Source organism: Lissotriton helveticus, chromosome 1_1, assembly GCF_964261635.1.
Source record: "Lissotriton helveticus chromosome 1_1, aLisHel1.1, whole genome shotgun sequence".
Taxonomy (NCBI): domain Eukaryota; kingdom Metazoa; phylum Chordata; class Amphibia; order Caudata; family Salamandridae; genus Lissotriton; species Lissotriton helveticus.
Window position 1 is genome coordinate 1,934,051,934 of NC_136057.1, and position 12,164 is coordinate 1,934,064,097.

At 43.9% G+C, this 12,164-nt stretch overlaps 1 pseudogene; it reads left to right on the forward strand.

The window, feature by feature from the left end:
- The first annotated feature begins 346 nt into the window (after positions 1–346).
- LOC144775907 (transcription elongation factor A N-terminal and central domain-containing protein-like) lies at positions 347–1,426 on the forward strand (annotated as a pseudogene).
- Positions 1,427–12,164: the final 10,738 nt, after the last annotated feature.

Consider the following 12,164-nt stretch of genomic DNA (forward strand, 5'->3'; position numbering starts at 1 on the left):
GGGCCAGTGACAGCATTTGCTGGGCCTCCTCTTGCACTTACTGCTCTTCTCACGGATCGGAACAATTTGACATTTGTAAAAGGAAATCTACACAGGCTAGTCTACCTGAAGGGTACATTTTCTGATTCTCTTTTTAAAAATGTTGGTTTTTATAATTAAAAAGAAAAATACTTAACCGACCTTGCAGCACACATCTTAACTTTTACTTTTAACTTTATTGCGTGAAAATCCGCAGTCAGCCAGCTTTCAAAACTTGTGACATGATTTCTGGGTTATTGTTGTGCATGAGAGTGATATTTACATGCCTCGTGAGTGAGTGTTAACACAGATAGCTTACCAGCCCAGTATGAATCTGAAGAAAGAGATCATAACCAGAGTACATCTTATTCAGAAACTGCTCACTGAAAAGGATTATGAATGATGATATAAAATGCCATTTAGCTGAGCTGGAAATCGCTGATGTGACTGTTGAACTTTTTCAAGAGACTGACTTGGTTGCAGCTGTGAACAGAGTCCTAAAGACCTGCCCATCATGTAATTTGAAAAAAAAGCAAAGTTCTTGTTATCTAACTAAAAAGCGCTTTACAGAAGCATCTACGATGGATCCACGCACTTGCAAAATGGCATTTCTCAAGGAAAGAAAAAAGGTGATGAAGAAAACATTAAACTGCTTTCAGAAGAGCCAACGGAGGCCTCTTTGGAGCACAGTTCTATGAAAGTCTTGCACTCATCATATCCATTGCCATTAGAAAGCGTACAAAAGGAAGCATACAGTGCACTGAAGATCGACCTCAGTCTTAGTCAAGAGGACAATCCTGGTTGTCATTTGGAACTGGTGAAAAATGTTGTAACACACCGGGAAAAGGAACACAATATGGCCTCTCTGAGGACCAAATGCACAGAGTTGCTTTACCGAGCTTTGGCAGATTCCATTACATCGCAAGCGAATGAAGAAGAGGTAATTTGGGATTTAGCAAAGAAAATCGAAGAGGACATCTTCTCTGCACACGCCAACAATAATAAAAAGTAACAAATTAGCATCAGGAGCAAAGTCTCAAACCTGAAGAACCTCAAAACCCCCCACTTGAGGCAACACTTGTTCTCAGAAGCTCTTAGCACAAAAGAGTTTGTTAAAATGACTGCCCTGGAAATGGCTAGTGATGAGTTAAGGAGACTCAGGGCTTCACATACAGAACTGTAAGTCCTGGAACACCAGCTTCCCCATGGTGTGGAGGGAACCACCACAAATAAAATTAAATGTCAGCGATGTGAGAACTTCAATTGCACAGCAACAGTGATCCCTAGAGGAACACTCTTTCTCCCTGGTTGGGTGCAGAATGGAAAACCAGATGATGACCTAATGACGTTTGTGATTTTTAATGTTTGCGGAGATAAATGGTACACTAACAGGTGGGTTTGTTTGTAATCTGTTTCAGAAAGTTCACCACAACTTCATTTAGTAGTGAATACATATTTGGCCCTCCTAGAAGTAAACAAAAATGTTTTTACCATTGTTTGTAAAAATGCAACGAAGATTGCTCTTACTTTTCACCATTTTAATACATCCCAATGTGATTGGCTAGGAATCAGTTGTCTGCTAGAATAATATCTATACCTAGAATAATATCTATACGACAGACTGTATGTGCAATGTCTCCACAGTATTTTTTAATTCTTTACTTCTGTTAAACCAAAGGGACATATGTCGATTATTTTAAAAGTTTATGACGATACCTTAACAGCAAAAAAGATAACCAAAAAGTTGCCCCTCAGTCTATGACCTATAGATTCAGATTTGTACACCTACAAAAATGTAGTTTAAAATTTGTCAGTAGGAGATAAATGTATGAACTGTATAATATTGCTAATCCCACTTTCTTAACCTTGGCCCCTAAAGTTGCCTTATGAATAGGTGGAACCACAAGTAAAGGACTGAAGAGAATATTTTATATATGCTATCATAACGTAATGTAGATGTGATTTATATTTGTGGTTTTGGTATATGTACAGTATATTACTTAATATGTTTATAAGTTATGAAGCCCTATATAGAGAGCACAGCCCAATTAGGGAGAAAGGTGATAAACACTCTTGATATTGAGAATGGTAGCCTTGAAACATGTGTTTGCTGGAAAGAGAGCAGAGGAAGGTAGTAGATATTATTTGCTTATTCAGTATTTTCCTTCCTCTTCTTTTGTTTGTCCCTCCTTTGGAGCATAACTTATACATTGTCCTTTTGATTGGCTGATGTGTATGCTTCCACCTCTGACATTCGGGGAACATATTTTTTATTTTCTAAATAAGGTCATAAACTGGCATTCCAGAACACATTTGAGGTACAAGAAGTGTATTGATGGCGCGCTATAGTTCTAAAATATTTGGATGAAATGCAATGAATCATTCACAACCCTGTGCAGGCCTTTGTGGTTTAGTGCACACTGGCAAGAGAGTACAGTGCGAGGTAGCTGATGGGACAGCTGTTTGTACAGAAACACAGTGCACCAGATATTTCATGAAATAAAAACTGTAATGTGTTACACAATCAGCCACACAGAAAAAAAAAAAAAAAAAAAACTTAATTGCGGGAAAAAAAAATGAAGAAAGTGAAATAAATTAAAGCCAGATATGCAGTGATCATTTCAAGCTGAAAAACATAGACTCGCTTTTTAATGAACGATCAGCAGCTTCCAAGTGCAATTATCTCCTGTATTGGTTATTGCTGCACAACCTCAGTTCTTTGTTGCTGGCTTGCGTGAGAAGGCTTCCCAGAATGCTGTAGGGTTTTTGCCACCCCATTTTGACATGCTTTTTGTCTGTAGTCTAAATGTATCCTGTTAGAACATTTCAACGCATTATTTTTGTCCCACTTTTGGCTACTTATTCCATGACAGTAACTTCATAATTCCTTTAATGTTTATAAAGAGCCATGCCATGTCTACGGTAGAAAAACTGCAAATTACATTTGTATTGCCATCTGTTTGCCACTCGAGCACCATGAGGACTGAGAATTTTGCCTAAAAATATTAAAGGAAACTCTTAAGGACAGATATGACATATGCCTTGGAGGTAAAGTAGAATATCTGAGGAGCAGGAGATAAGCAAAGAGCAAACTAATGCAATTCTGGCTCCTTCCATTGCAACCTTACCCTCTCAAACTCCAAGGTCCAAAAACATATTTTCTAGCAGGAGACAGATTTTTATTTTATGTAGATAGTAATAATATTAATCTACATTTGTAAAGCGCACAATCACCCGTAAGGGTCTCTAGGCGCTGGCGGCCGTCGGGAAGATTAAGCAGGCTATTGCCCAGAGTCACATGGTGCTGGGCTAATCTGCCGCCGGTGCTCGAACGGTGATATCCAGATTCCGGAGTCAGTCGCCCTAGTCGCGGCGCCACACCTCTTCCTCGTGCGTTTGTTGTGAACAGAGTATTTTAGAATGATCTGGAGAATTGACTTAACCGTAATGTTCTGGATCTGAGATTTGAGATTGCAGGAGGCTGGGGGTGCAGTGAAGGTGAAGGCACAGGGTGGAGGGATTGCAGGACTAAAGCACTGGAGTTGAAGGATACCGCAGGAGATTGATGGTCCAGAGACAGAGAGCATCAGGAGGAGAGGGAGCTTACAAGCAATGCAAAGGTGTCGAACAATTGCACAGGAAATGTCTAGCAAACAGACAATGTACTGGAACCGAGGGAGCACAGACAGCACAAGGCATTGACTGACCGGGAACTAGGTGGAGATAAGGGAGAGCACAAAAACAGTAGGGCCTGGCAGGTCCGAAGATAGAGGCTGGGGCTCGAGAGGAGGCAGGGCAGAGAGAGATGGGCAGCCATGTCAGACAGACTAACAGCTATGTGGTTATACTGTATAAGCAGTTTCCAATGTCATTATCACATGAAATCTCTTTATAGATGTAATAACTACACTTTCACAATTGCTTTATTAACCTTCTTGCTTTCTCAAATATTCTTAGAAAGGCACCATTTGTCCACTCTTTTTTCATCCCTTTCTCAGGGAAGAACCCCCCCACCCCCGTCACCCCTCCTAATGAGGTTCAGGCGCGCTCGCTGCGCTTGCCACTGGGCACTCATCACAAGCTTTTACGCTCACCACTTTCAAATGTCACCAGCAGCCACTGCTCCTGGGGAGCCCAGAGCATGGCAAACTGTTTTTGTTTACGGGCTCCTGTCACCTCACCAGGGGCCAAGCTCTGGGGGGTGGAGGTTTCATTTTGGATAATGTTACCCAGGTTTCTCCAATATGCAAATGCAGGTATTTAAGTTTCCCTCCGGCACACTACAGATGCAGTGCAAGTTTCTCTCAACCTAATATAAACTTATTTTGACTTGTGCTTGTGTTGGTTGTCTGTTTACTTATGTAATATTGTGCTACCTCCTTTGATGTGTCTGTAAAATGTACCTTTTGTCCCAAATTTTTGTCCTGAATTCTGACCTTCTGTCCTGAATTTTTGTCCTGAATTTTGACCCTTTGTCCTGAATTTTTACACTCACTGTCCTGAATTTTCACCCATGCCAGTTGGTCACCCTACCTACAACAAAGCAACGTGCTGAATGCTTTTTCTTTTCTACATTAAAATCGACAGAAGAAATGTTTATGCAATGACATTGTCTCTTTCCGCCTTGTGGTTGTATCATCATGCCAACGATATCCTATGTGGTTTTTAAGTATGTATGTGTGTGTGGGGGGGGGGAGGGGACGGGAGGGTTTGCATAGAGTGTTAAGGATAAGCATTTTGCTTCTCTAATTTGTGACATAGGAACAATGTCTTATCTGTGTATTCGCCAACTCAGATTGACATTTGTTTTCGCCATGTGCTGACCTCTGTGCGTATGCCCCACCACACTCTGCCCTTCCTTTCCCGAAAAAAAGTTTTTTGTACCTCGTGTCTCTGCCATGGTAATGTTCTGTTTTGGCAAAGTTTAACCAATGCAGTTGTGCTACAACAGCGATGGCTTTCAATATTCCATATAGTCAGGTGCCCTGAAACCCATCCAGTTATATCCAGTGTTCGCCACAGATTGTTTTAGGCAACCCTCTTGATACAGGCCACACCGTGATACCCCTCTAAAGTTCATGGACACTTTTTTCTTCTACTGCTTGAATGTCTTGTTCCAAATAATCTGGGTTGTGTTTCCGTTGCAGACCAGACTGACACAAAAGAAATGCTCTGTACAGGCATCGTCAATTTAAATAAACCTTAATTAATCCAGTTCAGTGCAGTCAACCTATTGAATCATGGCATCATTTCCTTCTTTTTAATCAGCCTCTCCGATCATGCTGCTGTTGGTCCTGTTTAGCCTTGATACAAGCATGCTGGGTTCACATGAATATAGAATTCGATCTTCGAATCTCTGAGCACCTAGAACAGTGAAATGTTGAGTACTAACACAGCAGCAGGAGCCCTCTGCACATTCCGTGTTTGTCAGTGTATACCAAAGGGCTACAAGTGCACATCCAAAGGGCACAATGACTGGTCTGTTCTGCCCAATGTGTGATCCAAGCGTCGCTGTTTTAGTGAAGTGCAGCCACTCGCCACTTCATTCTACACATGTCAGGGGCGCAACTAGAACTGAACTTTGAGGCGTGGCTAAAGGTCAACAAATGAAGTCAGGGATAACACTTCAAACAATTATATTTGATGTAACATGTAATTGATATCATTGTTGTGAAATTGTTGACCTTATGTAAAGCGCTCTGATACCTACGAGTCTAGCCAGCGCTATATAAAACTTTAAATAAATAAATAAAATAAAAAATAAATAAATTAGGTGGAGCTATCTTTAGAGCCAATACAGGAAAATAGAATGATAAATTGTGCTTATGAACCATTGGTCAAACACTATACGATTATAACAAACCAAAAAGCAGATTTAAATCCAAAGCACTTTAGAACCAGTTTTCTATTCCATTCTAAGGTTCTTGTAAAGCGCCTGGTTAACCAAAGTCCTCCCATCACTAGAACAGTCATCACAGGTTACCAGATCACCACAAAAGAGAAACTAGTTACAAAACAGCCAGATTTTCAAGGCCTTACAAAAAGAGTTTGGGGTTCAACTGATGTAATTCTAATGGAAGGGTGTTCCAAAGTTTTGGGGCCTAGTAGGCCGTTGATCGACCTCCCCAATGGGACCTATGACTCTTAGGAACCTTTAGCAGACGTGTGGAAGAGGATCTAAGGAAGTTAAAGGTCTTAGCAGTAGGGGGCCTTATGAACTGATCTGTGCAAAATGCATAAATCCTTGAATTGCACTCGCTGCTCCACCAGAATCCAATGTAGATCTATCAAAGCCTTTTTGACAGACAGGTGTCTTGGGGTGTTCATAAGAAGTTGAGCAGTGGCGTTTCTCGACGACCTGCAGCCTTTTCATCACATATTGAGGGAAGCCAACGTATAAGGCACTACCATAATCCAGGCGTAAAATTACAAGAGCCTGGACAATCAATCTTCTGGCTAAAAGGGGGAGAAGATTGAGAACCTTTCTCAGCAGTCTCAGAATACCAAAACAATTGGCAGTAAGTTTTTTCACTTGGTGATCCATTGTGAGGCTGGAATCTAGTCACATGCCAGCTGAGTGTCATAATCCTAAGAGACCAGTGACAGCCCATACAAGAGCAGGCAAGGCATAGCGTTGCAAAGCCTACTCAAGGGGAGTGCTGGTGTATTGTCTCTGCAAAAACAACACCAAGAAGAAGAACTCAAAGGCATAAGTTAAAGCAAATTCTACATCGGTCTTTCAATGCACTCTGCAAAACTGATCATAGAGAGGTTTGTTTTAGGTGACACAGGTATGCCTCTGGTTAAGCTATCTCTCAGATTATCCATAGGTCAGGCATCAGACACCTGAGCTATCCCTCAAGTGACAGTTCTCCATCTCCAAATAACAAGAGCCACACCCCATCATTTCTGCTTGATTTCTCCTAAAATTTGCCCACCCACTAAATGTATTGAAAACCTAAACATGCAAGATATGATGAATCTGAAAGAAACACGTTAGTTATAGATTCCTTACCTTAGAATTACCCCCAGGTGTCAGACTGGATCCGGAAAGCTTTCCATCAGCAGTACCTCTGCACATCGGAAGGTGGCGTCGGTTGGCTCTGCGTTCGTCGTAGGCGTGTCACCTGATGACGTTGTGGTAGCTACTTAGACACCACCCTCGCTCGCTGATGCCAGTTCTTTCTTTTTCCGCTCCAGCCAACGCAGATCCAGAGAGAGCGGTACCTCCAGTCACTCTTTGACTGAACTTTTTGAGCGACCTTTGTTGACGTCATTTTGAGTCTACGACTCCTGGTGCACGTAGCGTTTCGAGTTCCCATGTATATCAACAAGCTCCTTCTTCAGGGCGCAATTGATTTATATATTTTAGAAATAACCATATCCTGGCTGTAAACTCATATTCAAATAGGTACCGGGCTTCTTTGACAGTAAAACATTGGTTTGAAATGAGTTCCAATACAAGTGGGGATTAGATGAGCGCGGACAGTCCGTACATCCTCCAACCAGAGTTCATAGGCTATAAGATTCAATGTACAGACGTCAATGTCTTCTAAACCAGTATGCCCATGAGCTAGAGAACAATACATTTCTAATGTTCTTAAATAGGAGCCACAGATGTGGTACAGATAGTTTCTTGCAGTCAATGACTCATAAATAAATCCTGAGTCTAAGAGCGCCACAGTGGCATGGAACAATCCTAGTGGGTGTAATAATATTTAGATAGAGCGAAGGTCGCATATCTATATCTGGACCCCCGATTTATAGGACTGACGCCGGTAGGACCTCAACTGTGCTCGTGACGACAGACTTTCCGCACAGCACCGAGCCTAATTAACTGACTGCCGGACGCGGTTGCTGCTCTATCTAAATGTCAAAGAAGTATGGTACCTATTTGAATATGAGTTTACAGCCAGGATATGGTTATTTCTCAAATATATAAATCAATTGCGCACAGTTTTTGTGTTTTGGTCTTGTTATTTCCCTAATGTCTTCCCCACTCATTCAATTTTTTCAGGGTCCCTCTTTCATTTAGTTTTGATATTCCCTCTTGGATCCAGACCTGGATCCGGATCGGTGCCGGTTGACCTTATTACGCCTCCACCGGCGCCACTTCCTCCGGCACCGCTACCGCATTCGATCCTGTCAGCCCCCCAGCTGCCTTCGACCCCGGTCTCCCTCCTGATGTGGATCCGGAGCCTTAACGGCGTCGCCCGATGCCTGATCTGGCACAGGGTGGGGTTTTTGTGTCCCTATTCTCTCTTGGGGTCCCTTTTCAGCCAGAGGATGAGGAGGAGGACTGGTAGGGGCCAGGTGACCCTCTCACTGATCAGCTAAAATCTGAACAGGACTGGAGAGAGAAACTGGGAATGCCAGTGCCTAGACACCTCCCCTGACCGTGGCATGTTGTCTCCTCCTACTGTGTTTACGGAGGAGGGAGCGTCATACGCAGTGGTGTTGCGTAAGGCTGCTGAGGCGCTCAACCTCAAGCTTCCTACAGTGGCGGTCAGGACGAACCTCCTGACAGTGGTGCTTCAGTCGGCTGCAAGCTCTTCGGAGCCCCTGCAGCCGTTTAATGAGGCCCTTACTGACGTCCTTTTGGGCACCTGGTCCATGCCCAACATGGGAGCTCCCGTGGATAGGATGATTGCCCGATGCCATCGCCCGACCCCACTTTCCTCTCCCAACAACCCACCCCAGGGAGCTTGGTGGTCCAAGCTTCTATTTCCAAGAGCGGCTTCCCTCCCCCTCCACCGGAAAGGGAATCCAAGAAGCTGGATTATCTTGGAAAGAAGATTTTCTCTTCTACCAGCATGGGACTGCGGTCGGTAAACACCGCATGTCTGTTGGGCCGTTTTACCCACTCTGTGTGGGATACAGTGGCGCAGGTGCTGCCTCAGTGTCGGAAGAGGCCCGGACAGTGCTCTCCCAGGCTGTTGCCGCCGGGAGGGATGCAGCGAAGTTTACCATCCATTGTGGGCTGGATACCATTGACTCTCTGGGCAGTACGATTTCCACGTCTGTAGCCCTTCGTTGCTACGCCTGGATGTCCTGAATACCCTCATGGACATGCCTTTTGATGGCTGTCGCCTTGTTGGCGGCAAAGCAGACAACGCTCTAGAGCATTTCAAGGACTCACGGGTTACGACCAAGTCCTTGGGCCTCTCCAGCTGCCCTGCGCAGTCTGCTTTTTGCCTCTTTTGTGGCTATGGAAGGGGTGCCCCCCTACGTCCCGCCCAGAGCCACAGGCCTCATCAAGTTTTCCAACCTATGCGCGGCCGGGGACGTGGGAACCACCGTCGTGGTTCAGGGGGCCAGTGGGCGGGCCAGTCCACCAACCCCCCTTCTGCTGCATCCTCTAAACCTTCCTAGTCTGACTTTTGAGGCCCATCAAACACCAGTGGGCGGCAGGATCCGCCGTCACCTCCCCCACTGGCGCACCATTACGTCGGGCAGGTGGGTTTTGCACATAGTCCGTAGGGGCTACTCCCTCCCCTTCGAGGCAACGCCTCCAGCCATATCGAATAACATGAAAAGGGGAGTCCCCAAATGTGAAAGGAACATAGAAGTTCCAAATATAAACCAAAACGCCCACAGAGCAGCTGAATATTTTTCAAATTTGTATTTTCGTTTTAAATCTCATGCAGTTATATATCACATTTAAATAGTAAAGAACAATACACAATTCGTTTAGTCATTTCATTAATGTATAAAATTTCATTTATCTAGAGAACACACATAAGAGAACATAACAACAGCCCAAGAACACAGAAGGCAGTAAAAAATGGCGCACAAATCAATCACTCATTCAGTCAACCACTAACTCATTCCCATACAGTGCATACATTCAGATTCAAACAAAACCACAATTCATCAAGCGTGCAGGAGAAGCGCCGGCGCGCGTTTCGGAACAAAGCCAATTGGGAATTCCTTCATCAGGGCGCATATCAAGAATCAAGTCATCAGCACGGTACAAAGTATGATAAGACCCAATTTAAAAGTGTGTCCTAATCTAAGTTAGGTTTGCAACACAAAGTTTTACCTCTGACACCATAAATCATGCAGTCTTATTTTGAAATCAGAAGACCTTTTTAATTGGCTCTGTAACTTATATTTCTTTTTTAGCTTGCTTTTCATAAACTGTTTTATACAAGAGTTAGGTGTGCTCACAGGCTATACAAAATAATTCATTCACATTTCATATCTCAATTTTTGCACATTATATATACATCAAATACAAAATCATCCATTGGAATCACAAATACTACTTATATATACAAAAACTCTATCATTTTTGCTTGAGTTCAAGTCCTACTCATTTGCCAGAGTTTCGCGATTTTTATCTTGGCACTTCTTGTTAGATGGTCCTATTAGAGTTCAGAGTCCATTTTTAAACAATATACAGGGGAGCTAAAACAATCCTGCTCCTGAAAATTACTTTCTGTCTAAACGTCCTAGTATATTGTGCTCTAATCCTCTGTTATATATGCCAACGCGTTTCGACCTTGGTAGTTGTGGACCTCTCGTTTAGTAAAAGGTCTTCATCAGGGCGTAGTTAAGAGTTACGTAGGACATGTTTTCAATTTCTGTAAAAAAACGATCAAAGAATAGTGTTTTTAGTGTGCTGTGTTTTATCTATTTACATGTGCAATTCAATAATATCCTTTCTCATTTTTATGTACCACTAGTTGTGAAGGAAAAGGGAGTATTCTTTGGATGGGATAGAATATTTTTGCAAAAACAACAGTTGATGGACAGAATGCAGAACAATGTCATACATTCACCCCAGTACAGAGATCTGGGCCTAAATCCATCGTTTTTTTGCACTCCACACCACCCCAGTTCAGACATGGCCATATGCAAATCAGCCTTGACCCTGTGCCTCATGGGAACAGTGCAGCCCGAACTGCCAAGCCATGTCTTTCCTGGACCGGAATCAAGCATCCTAGGACCGGTTTCTGGCTATCAGCCGTCTTCAGCCAGGCTAGCTTGATTCCAGTGGTGTGGAGAGCATGGGACTCACGTCTTAGCATACCCATCCCACTCGGGGTGACAAATGCAAAAACAACAGTTGATGGACAGAATGCAGAACAATGTCATACATTCACCCCAGTACAGAGATCTGGGCCTAAATCCATCGTTTTTTTGCACTCCACACCACCCCAGTTCAGACATGGCCATATGCAAATCAGCCTTGACCCTGTGCCTCATGGGAACAGTGCAGCCCGAACTGCCAAGCCATGTCTTTCCTGGACCGGAATCAAGCATCCTAGGACCGGTTTCTGGCTATCAGCCGTCTTCAGCCAGGCTAGCTTGATTCCAGTGGTGTGGAGAGCATGGGACTCACGTCTGAGCATACCCATCCCACTCGGGGTGACAAATGCAAAAACAACAGTTGATGGACAGAATGCAGAACAATGTCATACATTCACCCCAGTACAGAGATCTGGGCCTAAATCCATCGTTTTTTGCACTCCACACCACCCCAGTTCAGACATGGCCATATGCAAATCAGCCTTGACCCTGTGCCTCATGGGAACAGTGCAGCCCGAACTGCCAAGCCATGTCTTTCCTGGAACGGAATCAAGCATCCTAGGACCGGTTTCTGGCTATCAGCCGTCTTCAGCCAGGCTAGCTTGATTCCAGTGGTGTGGAGAGCATGGGACTCACGTCTGAGCATACCCATCCCACTCGGGGTGACAAATGCAAAAACAACAGTTGTTGGACAGAATGCAGAACAATGTCATACATTCACCCCAGTACAGAGATCTGGGCCTAAATCCATCGTTTTTTTGCACTCCACACCACCCCAGTTCAAACATGGCCATATGCAAATCAGCCTTGACCCTGTGCCTCATGGGAACAGTGCAGCCCGAACTGCCAAGCCATGTCTTTCCTGGACCGGAATCAAGCATCCTAGGACCGGTTTCTGGCTACCAGCCGTCTTCAGCCAGGCTAGCTTGATTCCAGTGGTGTGGAGATCATGGGACTCACGTCTGAGCATACCCATCCCACTCGGGGTGACAAATGCAAAAACAACAGTTGTTGGACAGAATGCAGAACAATGTCATACATTCACCCCAGTACAGAGATCTGGGCCTAAATCCATCGTTATTTTGCACTCCACACCACCCCAGTTCAAACAT